Source organism: Delphinus delphis, chromosome 12 (genome assembly GCF_949987515.2).
Source record: "Delphinus delphis chromosome 12, mDelDel1.2, whole genome shotgun sequence".
NCBI lineage: Eukaryota > Metazoa > Chordata > Mammalia > Artiodactyla > Delphinidae > Delphinus > Delphinus delphis.
This window is the reverse complement of record NC_082694.2, coordinates 49,696,713-49,718,788: the sequence shown is the minus strand read 5'-3', so window position 1 is coordinate 49,718,788 and position 22,076 is coordinate 49,696,713.

The window sequence follows — 22,076 nt, the reverse complement described above, 5'->3', positions numbered from 1 at the left end:
AAATACAGTCATCTGTACCAAGACAGTATCATCATTTGACTCTTTCAATATACGATATTTTCATTAGCGGCAGGATATCCATTCCTTCCCCTCTACTCAGCAGAGCTATAAATAGAGAGGTCAGCCAACCAAATCACACAATATTGAAAAGGTCAAAGAAGTACAGTATATTACTATAATTTACAGAATATTGTTCGTGAAGTATTAAAACTCTTGACACCTTATTTATGTGCAGAGAAAATAATGAAAACATAAAGCAGTGTGCAGTGGTCACATTATCATTGCTGTGACGGTAGAGATAGTGTTGAATGAAGTTTTCCTTTTCAGTTAAACAGGAACTAAACAAGCAGGAAGGTCTATTTAGGTAGTCAATAACAAAATTAAAGCCGTACTTCCTCCTATTAGATCAATATATGATTTTAAAAAAAGAAAAGGATAAGAAAAAAATAGAGCAAAGAAGCACACTGTTCAGGACAAAGGCACAGTCTATTTTCCAGGTTCCAGGAGAAACGAAAACTTGTGGTCTAGTTGGCAGAGACGGAAGACACCCTGTTAAGAACACCTGTTTCAGATCAGGCATTGATGGTTTAACTTTACCAGGTCACATCTATGATTTGAGATGAGCAAAAGGAGACAGACTATGTAATCTCATGCTGGATTTTTGGTCTTAATATTTCTTGCCTGAGCTGTCAAATTCTTTATATAACTGGGTTAAAGTAAGAACAAAAAGATAATTGCTCATCTGCACTTTAGCACATGGTATTCGTGGGAAACGACCATACAACTTCATAAATGAGATGCTGAGACCCAAATCTTGTTCAGGAAAAGAGGTTAGATTAAAGACAGCCCTATTTGAAACTCTTTACTACCTTTCCCCCACCCCCCAGAATCTTTATCCAAATCCTAGACATTTTACTGCATTTATTCAAGGGCATTTATTGGCAGATACTGTGTAAGGTGCTGCAGAAAGCAGGAAGAATACTTAATTCCCAATTCTACCATTTTCTCTTCCTTCTTACCACTGTTGTCTTACTAGGTCATTATTTTCCCATTACCTAGTCTGAAGTAATTTTTTCTTAAATAGGCTACTATCTCTCCAATGTATTCTTCATATTCTTACCAAAGGGAACTTTTCTGAAATTGAAATTTGATATTATTTCTTCCCCATCTTAAGCTTTTCCTTGTTCCCATCTTATATAGAATTCAAACTCTTCCACATGCCATTCAGGATCCTCCATGATCTGAGATCTTCCCATCTCTTCAGGCCCTTGTCCTGTGAAGTCCTACCCAAGAGTTATACTAGCAGCAACAATCTACTGAAACCACTCTTCTGGAGATCACATGGAAAACCTGATCAAGCCTGACCTTCTCAGCTCCTGCCATATTACCATTACTGCTTTTCCTTCTTAAAAGAATACAGGGGTGTTAATACATTATGGTCCTTCTTCCAATTAACGTCGCTGGGCTTTCCTTATTTAAAGCAGAATAAAAAGTACAAAATTGTATCAAAAATCACTACATTTGTCTTAAGGTAGAATGAATAATTTGTGTAAATCTCCTTAGATGGATTGTCATATGCTAATCTTCCCACTATATATACCAAACTAAAAAGGAGACAGAGAGAAAGAAAAATGTTTAAGAGGAAAGAAAGGAAAAGAAAGAAAGGAAAGGAGGGAGGGTAGGAGGGAATGGAAAGAAAGCAACAATCTCAGATAAACTAATGTAACAGGGTTTTGCCATTGGGTTAGGCTATTGGCTTTGTTCTGATTCACTATTAGTGTGTAAATTTTATGCATGAAGATTTTAATCAAAGGCCAAAGCATGCCTTCCATTTTCTAGTACAGTCACTTAGAATTTTTCTACAGAAAAATCATGTTTTCTGTTAAAAAAAAATTATCTGTTGTCAGCTACCAAAAATGAGTGAGGAACACCAATTCTGACACCTTGATTATGGACTTCTAGCCTCCAGAACTGTGAAATGATAAATTTCTGTTGTTTAAGCCACCCAGCCTATGGTGCTTTCTTATGGCAGCCCTAGCAGACTAATACAAACTCCATTGTATTTCCTCACATATAAAATGGATCTTAGTAATACTGTCTACCTCACAGAATTTGTGTCAGGATTAAATGAGATGGTTTATGTAAAATTCTAAGCACAAAGATCAGTATATTCAATAAATTTTAACTATTTTGTTCTTATCCCCATCTGAGGTTTCCTTCAATGGGCAATGCATTCTTTGCTAATCTGTTCTTATGAGCTTTTATTTATTAACCTTTTAGCTAAGGTAAAAAGCCATCTATTTTCCTCATTGTTAGAATATTTTTTCTCTCTTACATTTAAAAATATTTTGGTCATATATTTAATCTCTAAACTTTATTTTCCTGTACCTAAACTTAATTCCTCAGCCTTATTTATATGTGGAACACACTCCAGGAGACTTCAGGTAAGAGGCATGTTTAATAATTCAAATATACCACTTACTAAATGATATGCTTTTAATTGCTTTGTACCTTAGTTATGAAAAATTTCTCAAAATTGAGTACCTTTGAAAAGTGTACCCCATTCATTACTCAAAATCGTTTTGTCTGATGAAGAAGAGCTTGTTCAGATGTACTTTAGAGATATGATATCATGAATTCCTCTACTATTACTAAGAGTTTATGATAATAGAATAGAACTAAAATGTATTTTAAAGGAGTGCAATAAAGAAACTGGTAATATCTTGCTTCAGATATTACTAAGGATGACCCATTTTGCTAAAATTGAAACACAGAAATATATCTTAGAATATAAAATCATGTGAATGTTTTAAAGAGAATTATATAACCTTTCTGGAAATCTGTTTAGAATCCACAAGAAAAAAATCTGTTCCTAGGCATCAAAATTATACCTTTAGAAATAGGCCATTATGGTACCATTAAGTACATCTAGAGGGTATTATGTGACCTAAAACTTTCAATTTGACATTTATTTATATGTAAGACATTTCTTTAATGTGGCAATAGTTTTTTGAAAGTTTTGCTTTTAAGCTAATGTATCCTACTGATATTACAGTGATCATAGCCTTGTTGTTACCAAGACAAGTTTTACTAAGAATTGTGGCCATTGGACTCTGGAAAGCATAGCCTAGACACCACAAGATGCAGTAATGTGTTGGAGACACTGACTTAAAGTCAAAGGTATGGGTTCTTACCCTACTATCACTTACTTGTTTCAGGAAAGTAGCATCAGCACTTTGTGTTTTAGTTTCCTTGTTTGTATATAGGGAGAATAATATCTGCTCTATTTTGATTTGGATTGTGATAAATACTAAATGAGATAATGTGTGTAAAATGCACAAAATATTTTATTTTGATGTTGGTTTATCAGAGCAATATTGGTTTATCAGATAAATATGGTCGATCAGAGCAATATCAAGTTCTTGTCTGGATATTCTCCATGCCAACCTAATTTCTATGATTGCTGTTTTGTTACAAGAATGGAAAGAAGGAAATGAGGGAATAGTTTTTTTTTTATGGTATGAAGTTGTAATTAGAAGCTGGTATTCTTATAAAGTCTAACTGGCAACTGTTGGAGCATTTTAATGGAGGGACCTTTTGTCTTCTTAGATGATGAACTGTTTTGCTACTACTGGAGCCCTTATGTGTACTGAGCAGTTTGTTTATATTTTATGCTGAAATAGCAAACTAGGGTTTGTATTGATCTCTACAGATAAAACATATTAAAATCCCATTAATGGGATTATTCCCACTGATGAACTGATGTTCTAAACATTATGAACCTCTCTTCTGTGTTTAGACACTAGTGATTTGGAACAAATGACAATATTACAAGAGCAAGAATCTATGTCTACTCTTAAGATGGCTGGGGATGAGGCATAGAAAAAAAACTTTTAATTCATACAGCAGATTAGAAATGAAACTTGACCTCTGTTATGTCTCACTTTCCTCATTTGTTAAAGAAGGGTAGCAGTATTTACTTCTCTCACTGGGGTGTCACACAAATTAACTTGATAATGATTATAATGTGCTGAGAAAACTCAAAAGAGCTCTCTGTAGGCTTCTTAGGAACACAGCTCTGGAGCCAGAACAGAGTTAGTCCATTTTAAAGACTCATCGACACTAGAGTCCATTACAGTCTATGTTAAGATATCCCATAAGTATAGTTGGGACCATGTTAACTACTTTAAGAAGTCCTTGGAAAACTTCTGTGAATGATTATCCTAAAAATGCTTTTATGAACTTCAGGGACTGAGAATTTTTTAATAAAATTAATAACCATTCATTTCTGTGACAGTAGGCAGGTCAACTGTGTGTGTGTGTGTGTGTGTGTGTGTGTGTATATATATATATACACACACATATACATATTTGGGCTTTATGCCCCCCCAACTCTTTAATTAAGCATGGCAATAAGAGTACCAATCAAGGTGTAATGAGGTTATGCATTTAATTAATCTTTAGGCGAGAGATTTCTCTTTTATTTTTATTATTATATCTGTTATAAATTTATTTAATGTTAGAATTTCCCTTCAAAGACCACCAAGGCAACATGTTGATTTTACAAAGCTGAGTTCAGTAAATTTACTGAACATGGGAGAACACCATCTTCACAGAGTCTGAGTGGGGTGTTAAAAGGGGAGAAGTAGTCAGGGTACATACAGTGTTAGGGGACTGGGTTATTCAAGGTTGATTTTAGGTTGAAATTAGCATAGTATTGGGTAGGGATTCATTAATACTTGTAAACGATGCAAGTTTCTGAAAGTTATCTTCTCTTTAAAACCTGTAAATTTTGAAACATGAAACGCTAACTTGCTATGAACTGAATTGTGTTCTCCTAAATTCATACATGAATCCCTCTTTTCCAATGTGATGGTATTTGGAGATGGGGGTTTAGATAAGGTCATAAGGGTGGAGCCCTCGAGATGAGGTTAGTGCCTGTATAAGAAGAGACAGGAGAGAGCTTGTTCTATCTATTCCATCTACATGAAGACAGAGAGAAGGCGGCCATCTATAAGCCGGGAAGAGAACTCTCAAGAGAAACTAACCATGAGGGCACCATGACCTTGGACTTCTTCCCTCTAGAACTGTGAGAAAATAAATTTCTGCTGCTTAAGCCAACCTTCCTATGGTATTTTGTTAGGGCAGCTGGAGTAGACTAAAACGCTTTTTAAGGTGGAAACTTAAATTGTGAGCTTTCCTCCCTCCCTCTCTCCTTCCCTTTTCTTTCTCTCTATAGGCATTTAAATTTCTAAACGTCCTTCAAAACACTTCTTTAGCAGCATCCCCACAAATTTGGATACGTTATTTTGTTATTGAGTTTTAAATATTTTTAAGTTTCCCTTGAGACTTCTTTGGATTATTCAAAAGTGCACTGTTTAATTTTCAAATATTTGGTAATTTTATAGTGACTGACATCTATTTAATTATATCACGGTCAGAGAACACACCCTGTAGATTCATTCTTTTGAAATATATTGAGACTTGTTTATGATCAATCATATGATCTTAGAAAATATTCCATGGACAGTTAAAAAAATTTTTACTCCTATTTTTTTTAAGCTGTCTGCAAATGTCAATTATATGAAGTTAGTTTATAGTGTTACTTAGATCTTCTAAATAGATCTTCTAGATAGATCTTTTCCTATTTTGGGTCAAATTTTCTAATCATTATTAACAGAAGAGTATTAAAATATGCAAATATCACTGTTAGTCTGTCTTTTTCTCTCTTCAGTTTTGTCTGTTTTCACTTCGTGTATTTTGGAGCTCGCTTATTAGTTGCATGCACATTTAAGATGATGATGTCTTCCTAATTGCCCTTTTATCATGAAATGTCTCCCTTTATCTTTGGAAATACTCTGTGCTGAGATTTCATCTAATATTAGTATGGAGATACTAATGCTGATGTATATTGGTATGGCCATGCTATGCAAATTTTTTTGCTGGTTGCCTGACATATCATTTTTCTATCCCTTCCTTTGAAATGTTCTGCATCTTTATATTTAACATGTGTCTTATAGATGACTTATAATCAAGTCTTCCTTTTTCATCCAGACTTACATTCTTTGCTTTATAATTGGAGGGTTTCGTTTTTGCATTTTTATTTAATTTTATATAGTTGGGTCTACATCTACTATTTTGCCAATTATTTTTAGTTTGTCCTTTCTAGATGTTGTTGTTGCTTAGTGGCCGTGACTCCTTATTCATGGCTCCTTACTGTATTCCCTACTATGTAGGGAATGCTGGGAGCTGAAGTTGAACATGGAATTACAGAGAAATTATGAAGAAAGAAGTATATATGCCATCCTAATGAGTCTAAATTTTATTGTGTAGATATTAAAGATTCATTACTTTCTTTTTTTTTGACATATAAGATTTTCTTTTAATGAGAGCGTACTTCATGGAGAGTATCTGAATGAAACCTGGCCTAGAAGGAGGAAGGTTTGTAAGGAATCTATGGAAATGGTCTGTCAAAACATGGAGAGAGCTTGAAATTAAGGAATTCAAAATAAGGATGGAAAGGATGTATTTGAGAAGAACTCAGAGGGAAAATTGTCAGAATTTGGTGACTGATAGGCATGGAGGTTTTGACAGTGAGTGTTTCTAAGATACTCTTAAATTTCTGTCCTGAGAAACACTGTTGTTGATGGTAGCATTCACTGACTAAAGTATACCAGAAGACAGGTTGACTTGAGGGTGCCATGAACTTGTTATGGGGCTTGATGTGTTTTCAGATATTTGTGGGGCACTTAGCTGCAAATATTTAATAGGATGCAAGATAGCCAAGTCTGGAGATTCAACAAAAGTTTTGGTCTAGAGAAATACATTTGGAAATCATTCAATTATATGTCAGTTGAATAGGAAGAAGGATGAAATTTCCTGAGGAGTGTATAATCAGAGATTTGTATGTGTCCAATATTAGTATGTGAATGTGGACATGTGTGTATACACGATTATGCATGAGAATATTTTAAAGTGTTGGGTAAAACATGAAATCTAAGGTCACTTTTAATACCAAGTACAACTAAATTAAAGAACATACACACTAAAAATTGATACTATATAAATCAAAATTGATAAGGCATGTCATTCCCAGTTCAATCGTTAGCTTTTCTCTGTGAAGTTATTCCATTTAATGTTCTGCTTTGTTACATTGCAGCTATTTTAACAGGGTTAGGACTTTTCAGCTCCCATTCTGATTGCATCTCTGTGGAGATTTTTAGTCCGTTTACTTACGAGAAATTAATAACCAGCTTCACTGAGTAAACAGACTGAGATCTACTTTAAAAGAAGGACAACTGTGCAGAGTCTGACAACAGTGCCTTAAATTTTAATGGGGCGGATCCTAATTACATCCAATTTCAGGAGGTTGTAAAATTTTTTTTGATACTGACACTTGGTTGTATCGAATGATTCATCAACTAGTACTCTTTAAACATTTTTCATGGATTTTTATTATACCAATATTTGAAATATAATTTTAGACTTTAGGATTGCCTAAAAGAAACTGTTCATGCAACAGTTTCACTGGTAACATACTAGGTTGGAAGGGGAAGAAGGAATTAGCAACGCGGAACAATTAAGGAAAGAAGATTTAGATAAAAACTGTTACCTAGGATACATGTGCTGCACAAAATGACCTTTTCTTGTCTAGTGATTTCACACGTTCTCACAGATGTCAGATGAGTCAGTTTACACCACAGGGCACAAACGTCTGGACCTTGCTCTACTGCTTTCTTGCTGCACACCCTGAGCTCAAAGACATTTAAATATCGTGTTCAGACTGATTTCAGGATGATGCACATATCCTGAAAGTGAGATGTGGATTATGTTTACGATTCTAAAAAAAAATTATCATTCAAAAATAACACTGCCTTTGTTAAAGCCTACAATGTTATTAAAATATTTCCCATTATCATCTTCCTACAGGGCAGAAATAAATAGACAAGGAAAATAAGTTCTCTTAGGAATTCTCTTTTCTCATTTCCATGGAAAATTCACACTCTTCGTATGAAATGTATTTGTTTTCTGCTCAGGCTGCAGTTTCTCACCCCAAATCACTGATACCCATTCTGCTAACTTCTTGTTTAACTTCTTGTTTATCCTTGGGCTATGGTAATTTACACACCCTCTGCCTACACCGGTGCTGCAGGTCAAATTGTGTTGTTGACAGAAAATGCACAATGACTGCTGCTACCATGCTAATTCTCAGCTCATGGTCTGTGCCTGGACTGTTGTACGTGTATAAAATATGTGTCGACCTGCGTTAAGGCCTGGTGCTCTATAAAATCACACGTGAGGACAGGCGATGTAGTCATTATGCAGAAAATAGAGGGTATGTTTTTAGAGGGCAAGATTGTGTCCTTTCAATCCTGGCTGCCCCTTACTAGCCATTCCCAAATACCTGACACGTTGTTTTACATATAATAGTTGCTTAAAATATGACAGTGAACGACTGCTTCAAAGAAAAGCAAAACACCAGTTGATACATTGAGGGATAAAATATGCACTGATTCATATTCTTTTTCAAAATTTCTCTTAAACTGATTTGCTAATTTGTCCTATAAATGCCTTAAACTATGTTCTTCGTGTGTGTGTATGTTCATATCTTATTCCAAAGAGTAATGGCTTAAACTTACGTAACTTTTAAAGTTCTATTTAATGTATTATTTGATTCTACAACCACATTATCTCCACCATAACATGAGGTTTCTAGAACTGAAGTCTGTGTCTTAGGTTGACATTCTAACCGTTGAGTGAACAAGTCGGTGAATGAGTGAATAAATGAATCAATCTGTTTCACTGGAGCGTCAGAAAGTATGCATTACAGCAGGCTTGCTATTGAATTCAACCCTGATTACTAATGAGCAGTGAGCCAAAGGAATGTTACCTATGAGGAAGCAAATACATGGAACAGATTAAGTCTACCACTTTGGAAATCACAAAAAACAAAGCAAAAACATTCCTGGAGGTGAGGAGGAATAGACTTAAGTAAAATCAAGAGTAAGGATCAGAGTGGAGAAACGCAAACAGGCCCAAAGAAGAGGTCAAACTTTGGTAGGATTTGAGGTATACTGTCTCTAAGAAATTGTACTTTGGACAAGTGGGAATTCCAGTCGCAAGGAGAGATGGTCAGCAAATGAAGAAGACAGAAAGAACATACCCTTTTTTTTTTTTTTTTCCTATTGTTGTGTAACAAGCTATCACTATCTTAGCCTTTTCTTTAGGTCAGAAATCTGGTCATGACAGAGCTGAGTGTCCTGCCCAGGGTCTCACAAGGCTGAAATCAGGGTGGGAGCCAGACTGGGTTCTCATCTAGAGTTCAGATTCCTTTTTCTAGCTCAAGTGGTTGTTGGCAAAGTCAGTACCGTGCACTTGTGGGACTGAGGTCCGGTTTCCTTGCTGACTGTCAGCTGGGGGTCATTCTCATCTTCTGGGGGCTGCCCAAAGTCTTCTACCCTATCCCGTCATAGTCCCAGGTCTATCACACTGAAGAGCAGAAACGTGTACAGGGCAAGCACACCAGCTACCGGGGTCTTTGAGGCCATGCTAAAATTCTACCTACCACAGAAAGTGAATTATTAACTCTGAGTAAGGGAGAAATTGAGGGGCACAGAAAAGGAAAGAAAAGAAGGAATGTTCAAAAGCCTTCCCAGAATTAGCCTGAGAGCTGTTGATTCCCAAACATTGTATGAGAGAAATGTCAGACTTGGGTGAGGAGAGCTGAACAGAAGCAGTCTCTGAGAGGAAGACAGCAGAGAAAGAACTTAACAATTATCTGAATGATGATGGTGCCTTGTCAAGAGAAGAATTCAAGGAGAGAAGTCAGAGCATTTTACCTAGTGATCACATTGGGGGAACTATGATTATAAAATTACCGGGGATAACTCTGAAAGACATGTTGGCAGTAATTCAGCTTCCAAAGATTCAACAGAATTTTAGAGGTGGAGTAATGGGGTATGTTTTGAAAGAAATATAGTTCAGAATAAAAAAAAAATTCTCAAAATTACTGGTTTGATTATGCAGAATTATAGTGATAAAAACTATATGAATGCTACTCAGAAATGAAATGACTGCTAGAAAAGACAAAAATCAATGACTAAAAAGGCACTAGAAATGTCATAAATTTCAACTAACTAAGAAAGAGGTGAAAATGAAAAATAGAAATAAAGGCATTTAGAAAAATTCAAAGTGTCAAATAACACAAGGTATTATGTATTGGTGACACAGACAGGTGTGTTCCCTTGGCCACATGTGAGGCATCTGTCAGGTCTCTTTTCCCTAAGTAGAGAGGTTCGGGCTGCTATATAGGGCTGCCAGAGATAAACAATGGGGTATTTTTTATTTAAGCGCTTTAGATATGGAGAGGAGAAACAAAACACACAGGTGCAGAAACGACATTTCAAGCCAATTACATGACATGGAAGGGCATATTGAGTCCAATTACTCAGTCATATCTGTAAAGACTAAAGGAGAAAAAATAAAAATAAAAACCACAGATACGTTGGGAAAAAGAAAAAAAAAAAAACCCACATTTTACAGAGGACAGAGTTTGACTTGAGAGGTTGTGCCCTGCATCACTTAAATTAGAACCAGTGGAGCTCAAGCTGACCCAGGGAACAAGAATAACAGGGCGCAGGCTGAGGAAAAGCTGAAAAATTCCAGGGATATGTGCCTTCTGGGATGGATACGCACTTCATTCCCAAATAGAGTTCTTGATCTAGGAAACTAATATGAAGGGAAAGAAAACATACAGAGGCTTGAGGAATGGTGATGCAGAGGGGAAGGGAGGAGAGGCACTGAAAAGAAAGGGTCTAAATGAACATCACAGTGCAACACGCATTGAAATAAGATAAATAAATGTTGTAAATGGCAGGAAGATTGAATAGAAGCAAGTAACATAAATAAAGAAAAGGCCTATAGAATGGAATAGAAATAAAAGCATTGTTTCCAAGAAAGAAAACATTGCGTTCGAGCAGAGCTTCTCACTTGGGCCACGTCTTTTGTTCCTGCCAGCGTTCACTTCTGCCTCTTGAATGGCTAACCCTCTGTCCTCCTGTAGTCCTTAACTCTAAAATCTCTTTTCCAAATCTTTCTTGGTCAGTGCTAAAATAAACTTGAAGGACCCTATTTTATCAGAACTATTTTTAAATTGGTTATTATTTGTTGCTGTTGAAGAGGGACCAAGTGAACTAACATAATGATGCTGTCCGATAAAGCTTAATGAGATTCCCCCTCAGGAAACTGTACATTTTGTTATAAGGGAAGGATTACCTGAAGGTAGGATTTTCAGGCAACAAATGGTTGATTCAGGAGCAGTGCCTTCCCATGTGTATTAAAATGAAAGCACATAGACAAATGCCTAGTCATCCTGCAAATATTGAATACAACTAGCCCTAGATAAAAGTCATGAAGTTTTGCCAAAAGAAAGTTTGTATCTTATAATTCTGTATCCCTTATTTGTATCCTACACATCATCAGTTGTGATCATAGAACAAAGTCTGGACTAAACGTTGCTAATGATACAGTTTCACTTTGCATCTTTATTTTTTGGGCACATTTAGCAAGCATTTACTGAAGAATATGTTATGTGTCAAACAGTAACCTTGACATTAGGGACACAATATTAAGTCACATGTCCTGCTCTCATGGAGCTCAGAATTCAGCAATGTAGCAAGAAAGACAGTCCTATACACAACTACCTCATTTCGTTAATTCTAAAACACACCTTTCATTTATACTCTGAAGTCGAGATGCTTCATAAAATTGATGCCCCCAGACTTTAATGTGAGCCATTTCTCTTTCTTTCTGGTTTAGAAAGTAGTGGGACAAATTATTATCAATGACATCTTAGATATGAGAAATATAAAGACTCTAATTACTATGATGTAAATGCTACATAGATCTCATTAAAGAACAAGGGAGGAAATGAAAGAAAACAATATTGAACTTCATAAAGAAGTTGATTCAAAGGGAGTATTGATAAAGTTTCCAAAGGATTTCACCAGGTAGGAAGGAGGAAGGCTGGGGAGACTTTCAGGGCATAGGGAATAGGAAGAATATTTTAATCTTAACACAGTGAGTCATCCAGTGTGCTGGCTTATAGAGGTCCTTGGAAGCATGCCGTTAAGATGAAACTGGAAGGGTAAGTTGTGATCCGAGAGTAAAAACCTTTAAATGGCTTTAACTGTAGATCTCTAAGCATTAGTATGGTATAATTTATCTGGTTTATTTGCTTTGCTTTATCTAGTTTATTTCCTTTCTTCCTGTCTCAATGACAGTGAGCTTGTACTAATTTTCCTGACTACCTGTCAGCTTTAACTAGCTTCAAGGAGGCTTGTAGAAGCATTAGCAGTACTCAAAGTTGGCTTGTAAGGCAGGTATCGATTTGGTTCTTTTTTTTTTTTTTTTTTTTTTTTGCGGTACGCGGGCCTCTCACTGTTGCAGAGCACAGGCTCCGGACACGCAGGCTCAGCAGCCATGGCTCACGGGCCCAGCCGCTCCGCGGCATGTGGGATCTTCCCGGACCGGGGCACGAACCCGTGTCCCCTGCATCGGCAGGTGGACTCTCAACCACTGCACCACCAGAGAAGCCCTCAATTTGATTCTTAGCTAGGTGATTCTTAACCTCAAATAACAAGAAATACACAAAGGTGGAGAAGTACAGTGATTTTTTTTTTTAAGTGACACTGTGGAGATGGGGTTTAAAAGTCTTCCATTCTTTTCTATCTGTAAATTATCTATCCATTAACTGGTTTGTCAGCATAGAGTGTTAAATTTTTCTTTGGGGACTTATGTGTGTATGTTCCCCCTTTCCTATCCCTAGGAGAAGATCATGATCATTGTTAATATTAATATTTTTGCAAGAGAGGAACACATTTGATAGTGATTAACTCATTATGTTAACTTTTCTTTGTTGTTGTTATTCATTTAGTGTTCCACAAGTTTTGAATTTACAGCAAGTCAGGATTGACTTGGTTCTTAAAGTCACTTCTCTGGCACCTCCGCAAAGCCAGGATTATTTCTTTGTCTCAGAAATATAAGAAGTGCACGGTATGTGTTAGGCCAACATGCTCCAGGGAGCTAGCTATCAGTAAGGTAAAGTGAATCTGGATCCAATCCTCAGACCCAGCCTGGGCTGCAGAGGGCAGGGACATGCTGTTCACTGCGGATTAGTGAGGGCAGCCACCGGGCAGAAAGAGAGGGACCCCACTTAACCACACTCCAAGACTGTGAGTTATGTTAACATGTATTCTTTCCGAACCCTGTCTGTCCTCCCAACAGTGACTGTCATGCCAGGTATTAGGCTATTACTCTTCAGCTCCAAACCCACATTTCTACATGCAGCTTCCTGATGCTGGACCAGGACTCTGCAAACATAGTTTTGCTTTGACATCTGGCTTCCCATCAGGCTCACCCAAAAGGGGGGACAATGGAGGGAATCTGCAAGGCTGCAGTAGAGAGAAAGGACTTAGTTATTTGTTATTTACTTCCTGTTCGCTTGTAGTTCGTGTCACTGTCACCCCAGAAAGACTTCTTTATCCCACCAACAGCAGTTTTTCCATAGCAGCAGCTGACTGCCAAGAGGTCCGGGTCTCAGTCCCACGAGGATGCTCTTCTAAATTTTTAGGCTTTGTACTATTCTAAGGTCATCCCTTTATTCTCCAGCGCTGGTACCTGTTTCCTGATAATTTAGAGGGTTTTAGTTTTGTTTCTCATCTGTTTCTTACTTAGCACTTTTATGCCAAGTTAATTCTTTTTGATATTAAATTTTCTATCTTAGAATCTTTTAAAATCATTGGTGTGGCTTCTGCCACCTGACTGGACCCTGACTAGTCCTGTCTCAATGATCTGCATCTAGTTCCTATGTCACAGCGCTCCAGTTTGTTTTGCGTCAAGTCTAGGATTTTTACTTTTATCAGAAACATAACTAAGCAGGTTGGAAGTACACATCCACACATGTCCTCTTCTCGTTACTTATGAAGAGTTTAAAGGCGGCAACTCATGTGGGCATCAGCCCAGCCTTTTCCTTCTGGGCAGTTTCACAATTATTTTGGTTTTCTTCGCTCAGAAAGAATGCCTTGTTTGGCATTCTTACATTATCCACAATATTGTTTGAGACTTTGCTGTGGTATAGCTCAGAATGAGTTTGCATTAATATCCTAATATCTAAATTGTGTACTAGCTTTATGCTTCTATTTCTATTTAGCTCAGTATAATGGATATACCTGCCAACAGTTTATAGGCAACACAAAATGTCAGAAATCAAAATTATAGGTAAGCTACAAAAACATGATTAACAAATAATATTGCCCTAAATAATAGCTGTTCAACAAAAATATTACATGTAAAGAATTACCCTTCTTTCTAAATCAGAAGCAAATATTGTATAGGAGACATTTAAAATTTCCAAATGTTCTCATATTTCTTCATTCATGTATTATTGCAGCCACATACTTGCATAAAGTGTCTGTTATGTTCTTGGTGTTGCCCCAAGTCCTGAAAAGGTTTTAAAGAATGAATGAAGAAATGTGCCAAATGGGTGAGTGAGGCATGTGAAATGTTCCGAATTGCCCTGGATGGGACAAGTATTTGAGTAAGGGGGTTTCACCATTCTCAGCATGTGGGAAAAGACAGAAGGAGGGTTGCAAGTTGGGTCACATAGGTCTGTAGAAAGGGACAAGAAATGGACATTCAAAGAAGGGAAACAACGTGTACGAAAGTGTGGAGACATGGAAAAGGTGACAAACTACATATTATTAAAGCAGAAGGTATAAGATTGAAGGTGTAGACTAGTGGGGGCAGGAGTTAAGGATAGAGAAGGAACCCTTGACAAGACGTGGGAGAGCTTTATGTCATCTTGCTTAGTAACTTGTGCTTTGTCCTTTAGGTGTAGGGACCCACTGAAGAGACTGCCACGAGGAGACATGCATCTTAGAGAGGCACTACAGTTGCACTCTGGAGAATATCTTGAGGTAAGATACTGCAGAAATAAACTAATTAGGACACCATCTCCATAAGCCTTTGGGAAATCAACAGCCATCTCATTGATAACATAAGCTTCCTCCTTTCCTTCGTTTCATCTGTATCCTTTTATATTTTGTTCTAAATAAGTGAGCTGGAGATTTTTGGACTGATAAGTGCAGGGGCTGTGATTCATGCATTGTTGCATGCCCAGTACCTAATATGATGCTTGCCACAGAGTAGGTCCTCAATAAATGCTGCCTAATGAATGAGTGAAAGGACCTGAATTAAGGCAGAAGCAGGGAAGGTAAAGAGAGAAGGGTGGATTGCGGGGGCTTTTACCAATTACCAGAAGAATTGCTTGGTCGTGGAGTGTGAGGAAAAGGAAATAAACAGAAAAACTCTAGAGTTTTGGGACAAGCTTGGTAATTGGACTAATGGTAATGGTATACAGAGACTAAAAAGAATAGGCAAAGAACAGGACTGGTGAGGTTTGGAAGAAAATAGTCTCACGTTAAATACTCAAGCATTTGTTATGCCCTTTAGCCATGCATACAGGTCTTAGGCTGATGAGGAGGAGTTTACCCTGAAAATAAAGCCAGGTTCACTCCCTGCTTCACTCCACACGAGGGAAAAGGTAATGAGACCCTTCCTGAGGTTTAGACCTAAGCCAACCTTGCCTCATAAAATTTTGGTGCCTAATATTTGTCTATCAAACTGTCACTGGATTCTTGATAAATAATATTCTGAGATGTTGTTTATCATCTTTTTCTTCTCTTTGATTATTTGGGATATCAGTCATCTCTGCTAAAACCTCAACCAGCTCTGGAGTTTTACAAAATTTCCCTTTTCAAGAATATATAATGGAGAAAAGAGAGTCTCTTCAATAAGTGGTGCTGGGAAAACTGAACAGTTACATGTAAAAGAATGAAATTAGAACACTCTCTCACACCGTACACAGAAATAAACTTGAAACGAATCAAAGACCTAAATTTAAGGCCAGACATTATAAACTCTTAGAGGAAAACACAGGCCAAACACCCCTTGACACAAATCGCAGCAATATCTTTTCTGATCCACCTCCTAGAGTAACGAAAATTAAAACAAAAATAAACAAATGGAACCCAATTAAACTTCAAAGCTTCTCCACAGCAAAGGAAGCCATAAACAAAATGAAAAGACAACCCACAGAATGGGAGAACATATTTGCAAATGAAGCAACTGACAAGGGATTAATCTCTAAAATATACAAACAGCTCATGCAGCTCCATGTCAAAAAAAACAAACAACCCAATAAAAAATGGGCAGAAGGTCTAAACAGGTCTAAAGAAGACATACAAATGGCCAAAGAGCAAATGAAAAGATGCTCAACATCACTAATTATCAGAGAAATACAAATCAAAACTACAATGAAGTATCACTTCATACTGGTCAGAATGGCCATCATCAAAAAGTCTACAAACAATAAATGCTGGAGAGGGTGTGGAGAAAAGGAAACCCTCCTACACTGTTGGTGGGGATGTAAATTGGTACAACCACTACGGAGAACGGTATGCAGTTTCCTTAAAAAACTAAACATAGAACTACCATATGATCCAGCAATCCGACCCCTGGGCATATATCCAGAGAAAACCATAATTCAAAAAAATACGTGCACCCCAATATTCACTGCAGCACCATTTACAATAGCCAAGACATGGAAGCAACCTAAATGTCCATCGACAGATGAGTGGATAAAGATGTGGTACATATATACAATGGAATATTACTCAGCCATAAAAAAGAATGAAATAATGCCATTTGCAGCAACATGGATGGACCTAGAGATGATCATACTAAGTGAAGTAAGTCAGACAAATACAAATATCATATGATATCATTCATATGTGGAATCTAATTTTTTAAAAAAATATATACAAATGAAGTTATTTACAAAACAGACTTACAGATATCGAAAACAAACATGGTTACCAAAGGGGAAATGTGGGGGGAGGGATAAATTAGGAGCATGGTTACCAAAGGGGAAATGTGGGGGGAGGGATAAATTAGGAGCTTTAAATTAGGATAAATTAGGGATAAATTAGGAATATACACACACTACTATATATAAGATAGATAACCAACAAGGACCTACTGTGTAGCACAGGGAACTCTACTCAATATTCTGTGATAACCTATATGAGAAAAGAATCTAAAAAAAGAATGAATATGTGTATATGTATATCTGAATCACGTTGCCGTACACCTGAAACTAACACAACATTGTAAATCAACTATACTCCAGTAAAATTAAAATATAAAAAAAAGTTGCCTTCTCAATTTCCTCATAAACATACTTGCTGCCACTTCTTACATTTAAGAACTGAGAGTAATTCTTAACTAACTTTTCACATCTCAGCTGCAGAGTATTTTCTGTGCTCTGAGATTTTACTGCTGCTGGGGGAGAACAAATACCAATTACTTTAAAACAAAGAGTAAAAGACAGGACAACCGTCACCAGATGCATTAGGTTTCAAGATTACACAAATTTGAAGTTCAAATATTTAGTTTATAAAAATGAACCTATTTATTAACATAAAAGCATAATTAAAATACCTAGGTTTCTGAATCTAAATTACCAGTTGGAACAAAATTTATAAAAAATAATGCATCTCAATTAAATAAACTAAATTATAATGAATTCAACCCTGTTAGAGCAGAAATGCTTAAACTGTAAACCAAAGAAACTATTTTGTATATCTTTAAATCTCTTCCAGTTCTAACTTGTTTTTTTGTTTTTAATAATCTTGGCACTGTCAGTTACTGGTTCAAACTTCAGCTACAAAACACAGCAGAAACTAACTCCTAAGTATGGCAGTTTCTGCCATAGTAAGTATAATAACATGTTTCCTCTGGCTAATATGGATAATAAATGTTCCATTTCATCCAAAATTCAGTTCCCCGCTCAATTTTGGAGGTTTTTCTCCTCTGACTGACTTGCCATATCAGGTATATTAATTTCTCTGAATATTACTTCTTCTCAATGTTAGTGTTCTCTAACCTTTTAATCATTTTTTTAATGGCTTTCTATCATTTAATATCAAAGATGTACCTTGTCATATATCTTCTCTGACTGTTTTCAGTCTCAGGGAAGACTCACTGTTATAAAATGGCCCATTCTCCAACAACAAATTTCTTTAAAATTCATTCTAACTCATACAAGCATTAATTTTAAAATCTGTATTTTAATAAATTATAAAACATAAATAAAAATAGCTACACCATGTTAATAAAACCCCTTACCCTGTAGCATTATGTACTTTACACAGCGACCTCCCTCTTTGCCCCGATTTGTTTTTCTCACTCAACCAAAGACACGAGGAGAGAGGACCATGCCAGAATTGTTCAACTCAGGAAGTGATTTCAAAAATCTCATGCACTCGGAAGATAAGTGTCGATGCTAGAGAGCTGAGGAGAATGTGACTGACACTGATGGGAATATAAACACTTAATATACAAGATTCCCCTGTACCATGCTGGTAGTCCCACCCTTAGATCTGGTTACAGGCTCTGGTGACTTGGGCCCTATGCTTTAGGGGACCTACATATTGTAAATACACGCTCACAAAAATGTTCTAGAGATACATAGGGCCATGTATCACTTAGAACTTGGTGCTCAAATCTGGTATAGCACCATCTATAATTCCAAACATTAATTCTTATAACTAACACTGTTCAGGAAAAAAAAAAAGGCAACTCATTCAAATGCCATAAAGGTTTACGGGTCATGCTGCTGCCGACTTGGAGCGTAGAAGTGCTTAGGTTAAGAAGAAACATCAAACGAATTAACCTCTTAAGTACCTCCTCTCAGATTGCACAAATGTAATAGATTTTTTTGCTTAACCAAGTACTATTTCCCAGCATTGCCAAGCATCCTTTTTCTTGCATCATTTTGGGGTTTTCCAACTGGTGGTTCTGAATATTCTTGTAGTAGAGTACTGTTCCTAACAGTTACAAGGGAGGCTGAGAACCATTTCTCAATATGAAATAAATCATAAACTCAAATATGTATATATGTGGGATAGAAGGAACAAGCATAAGCCTAATACTGATTTCTTCCATTGTCAATTACATGAGCACTGAACACTAGAATTGAAAATCTCGTTATTTGTGTTTAAAAGTGAATAAGGTTTAATTGCTACTTCAAAAAGTTAAAGACAAAAAAAAAAAAGTTAAAGACAAAATCCCATTCTTACTGATATAATTTGATTAAAATTGCTTATAACAATTATTTTAATAAAAATTTTTAATACCATAGAAGAAGAAACCCTCAAAACCCTGAAAACAATTTTACTTTTTCAATCTTTTACTTTACACTACTGCTGTAAACATATTTAAACTTTATACATGTTGAATACATCTTATTTTTTTATCCTTTGTATTACTAGTGTTATTGGAACATAAATTATGTGAAAATCCTGATTTTAACAACAAAATCAATCATTTTGTTGAAATTAAAGATCAATAAATTTACTAAAATAAAGATGTACTAATTTATTAATTTTTTTTAACACACCCAAGCGTTGCCATCCCAAAACATCCAGACATGTCCCAATGGTAATTAAGTTCATCACTTTTAATATTTTAATGCCAAATTATAGGCATTTGAATAAGCATAACTTTACTCCTTTTTAAATATCTTGTCATTTTGAAGCTTTTCTGTTGTTGTTATTGAGGTAGCAGTATAAGATCTGTTTTATTTAACAGATTGCTTTGTAGCTTTTAAATATTCGGACTTACGTTTTGCTGGCCTCTGTTGGTACTCCTGCCTGGGCTCTAGGAAAGTTTGAGAGGAGCTCACATGCCATGCCATTGTCTGATGAAGACCTGTAGAACTTCTCCAGTCTGGGACCTGGGGACAAAGAATGAGGTAATCTCTTAGGGCTAAGCTTGGTCATTCTGCTTGGATGTCAAAAACACAGAATTTTAGAAATGGGGGAGACTTCAGTGATCATCTAACCCTTCTCTTCATGGGTGAGATCACTGAGACCAAGGATAGTCACGTGACTTTCTTGAGCCCAAACCTGGTTCTGGAAAAGGAGGCAAACCTTTTCCTCCAAAGCATCACCTTATATTCTCTGAAGGCCTATCTAGGAGACGTTTCTACACAGATGTTTTGATCCTCTTAATAATACTAATTTAACCATGGAATCATAGCCAGTTAGCTATGGAAAAGAGGGGGAAAGGAAAGAAAGGAGGAAGGGAGGGAAAGATGGAAGCAAAAGAGGAAAACAGAGTAGAGCAGAGCCACTAAATAAATACCTTCACATTTTGGAAATGTGACATGGTCTTGCTTCAGGGAAAAAAGAAAAAAAAAAAAGAAAGAAAGAAACAACTTCCCCAGGACCCTCAGTGACATTGGGTCAATGTTCAGACATAGAACATTAATTTAGCAGCAGCTTAGATGCTTTGCCTTCATTTCCATCTGCATGTTGCAGATTTATTTTTTTAATACAACACAGGAAAAAAAGTGCAACTTCTGAAGCAAATTGAGATCTTGCAATCCAAAGCAAATCATGTTACTTACACGTCAACCAATCTGAAACTGTCCTTCAGAAAATTAGAAATAACATACTTTCATTTTTAAAAAGAAAATATTTACTTGTACATTAGGTATTTATGGAGTTACTGTGAGATATTATGCCTTCCATCTCCCTCAGTCCCGCTGTCAAATTGACATGAATTTCTTTCCTTAAGTCATCAAAAGATTGAATGTAAATAAATGGAGAGGAAAGCAGCCAAGATCTGAATCTCAGCCTTAAATGCTACCGGGCCCCAGCTTCCAACCTGTTATGATTAGTAGTGGTACAGGAAACAGCCTGTCATAAAAACTCTTCCCCTCCTCCTTAATGATGCTGTAAATTCCTTCATAATAAACAAAATCAAGCCCCAAATGCAAATATACTAAGATAATCATGTTAAGTGCTTGCTTAAAAATAAGGGTGGTCTCTTATTTGCTATAAGGCAGGGTTTCAACTCCTCAGAATATCTATCTTGGGTCTGAAATTTCTGATCCAAACCTAACTTTCTGGCCTCTGTTCCAGCCATTTGACCTACAAACCCTAACTCTCTGCCACACACCTAGTCATCATTACACCAAAAGGAAGATTTCACCCACTGTACCTCTGCCCATGCTGTTTCATTATCCCAAAGGACCCTCCTGAGTGGAATGCATGTGGCAAAATCCTTTAAGCTTCAGAGCTGTTTTCTGTTTTCCCTGTAGCTTTCCATGACTCTTAAGGTACAAATTCCTTCTTCATCTGTAATTTCCTGACTCTATACAATTCTGTCTTGCAGCATTTATGTTGAATTTTAACTGTGTATGGATCTCCCTTCCCTGCTAGACTTTGAGTTCCTGAGGGATAGAGTAGGACAATGCTTTATTCATTTTTGTGTTCCCAGCAACTAGTAGGGCACCTGCCACATGTAGACCCAATAAATGTTTGTGAAATTGAATCAACTCTTCCAGGGGGCCTACTCGCTTCATATTACACCAAGGTAGGCATTACTAATATAACTCTTTCCTGAGGGCAGAGTGTTTTGGGTTTGTTTCTCTTTTAGGGGAGAGTGTAGAGAATGCTTGAGGGAACCCAGGGTGAGGAAAATATACAACATATTTTATGACACTTTCTCTCAATATATATTTCAAGTTTTAGCGTGTAATTAATTATACAATGCAGAGGAAAACATCTTTTTTTTTATTTCGATGTTGCTGTAGCACTTGGCCAGCAGAGGGAGAAAATACAATGTGAAATACAAGCAGTAATGTTTAGCTCTCTGCTTTACAAATGATGTAATTTCATATTTTTAAAAAAAATCAGAGTATATATGACTTTGATCCAAGAATAGGTTAGTTGCCCGGATAATCTCTACTAAGTCCCCCAGTTTAAAGCCTTACCCTTATTTTTCTCTAGGTTTAAAGAACACAGCAGCGTATTTTAGTTGCGAGTCAGTAAGCTCTCATCTGAAATTAATGGAAAATTATGCCTTTCAGAGAGAGCTTCAATTTCCAGACATTCACTCCTTCTCGCACTGCACACTAATGAAATGAACTAGAATATTTAGGCACTAGG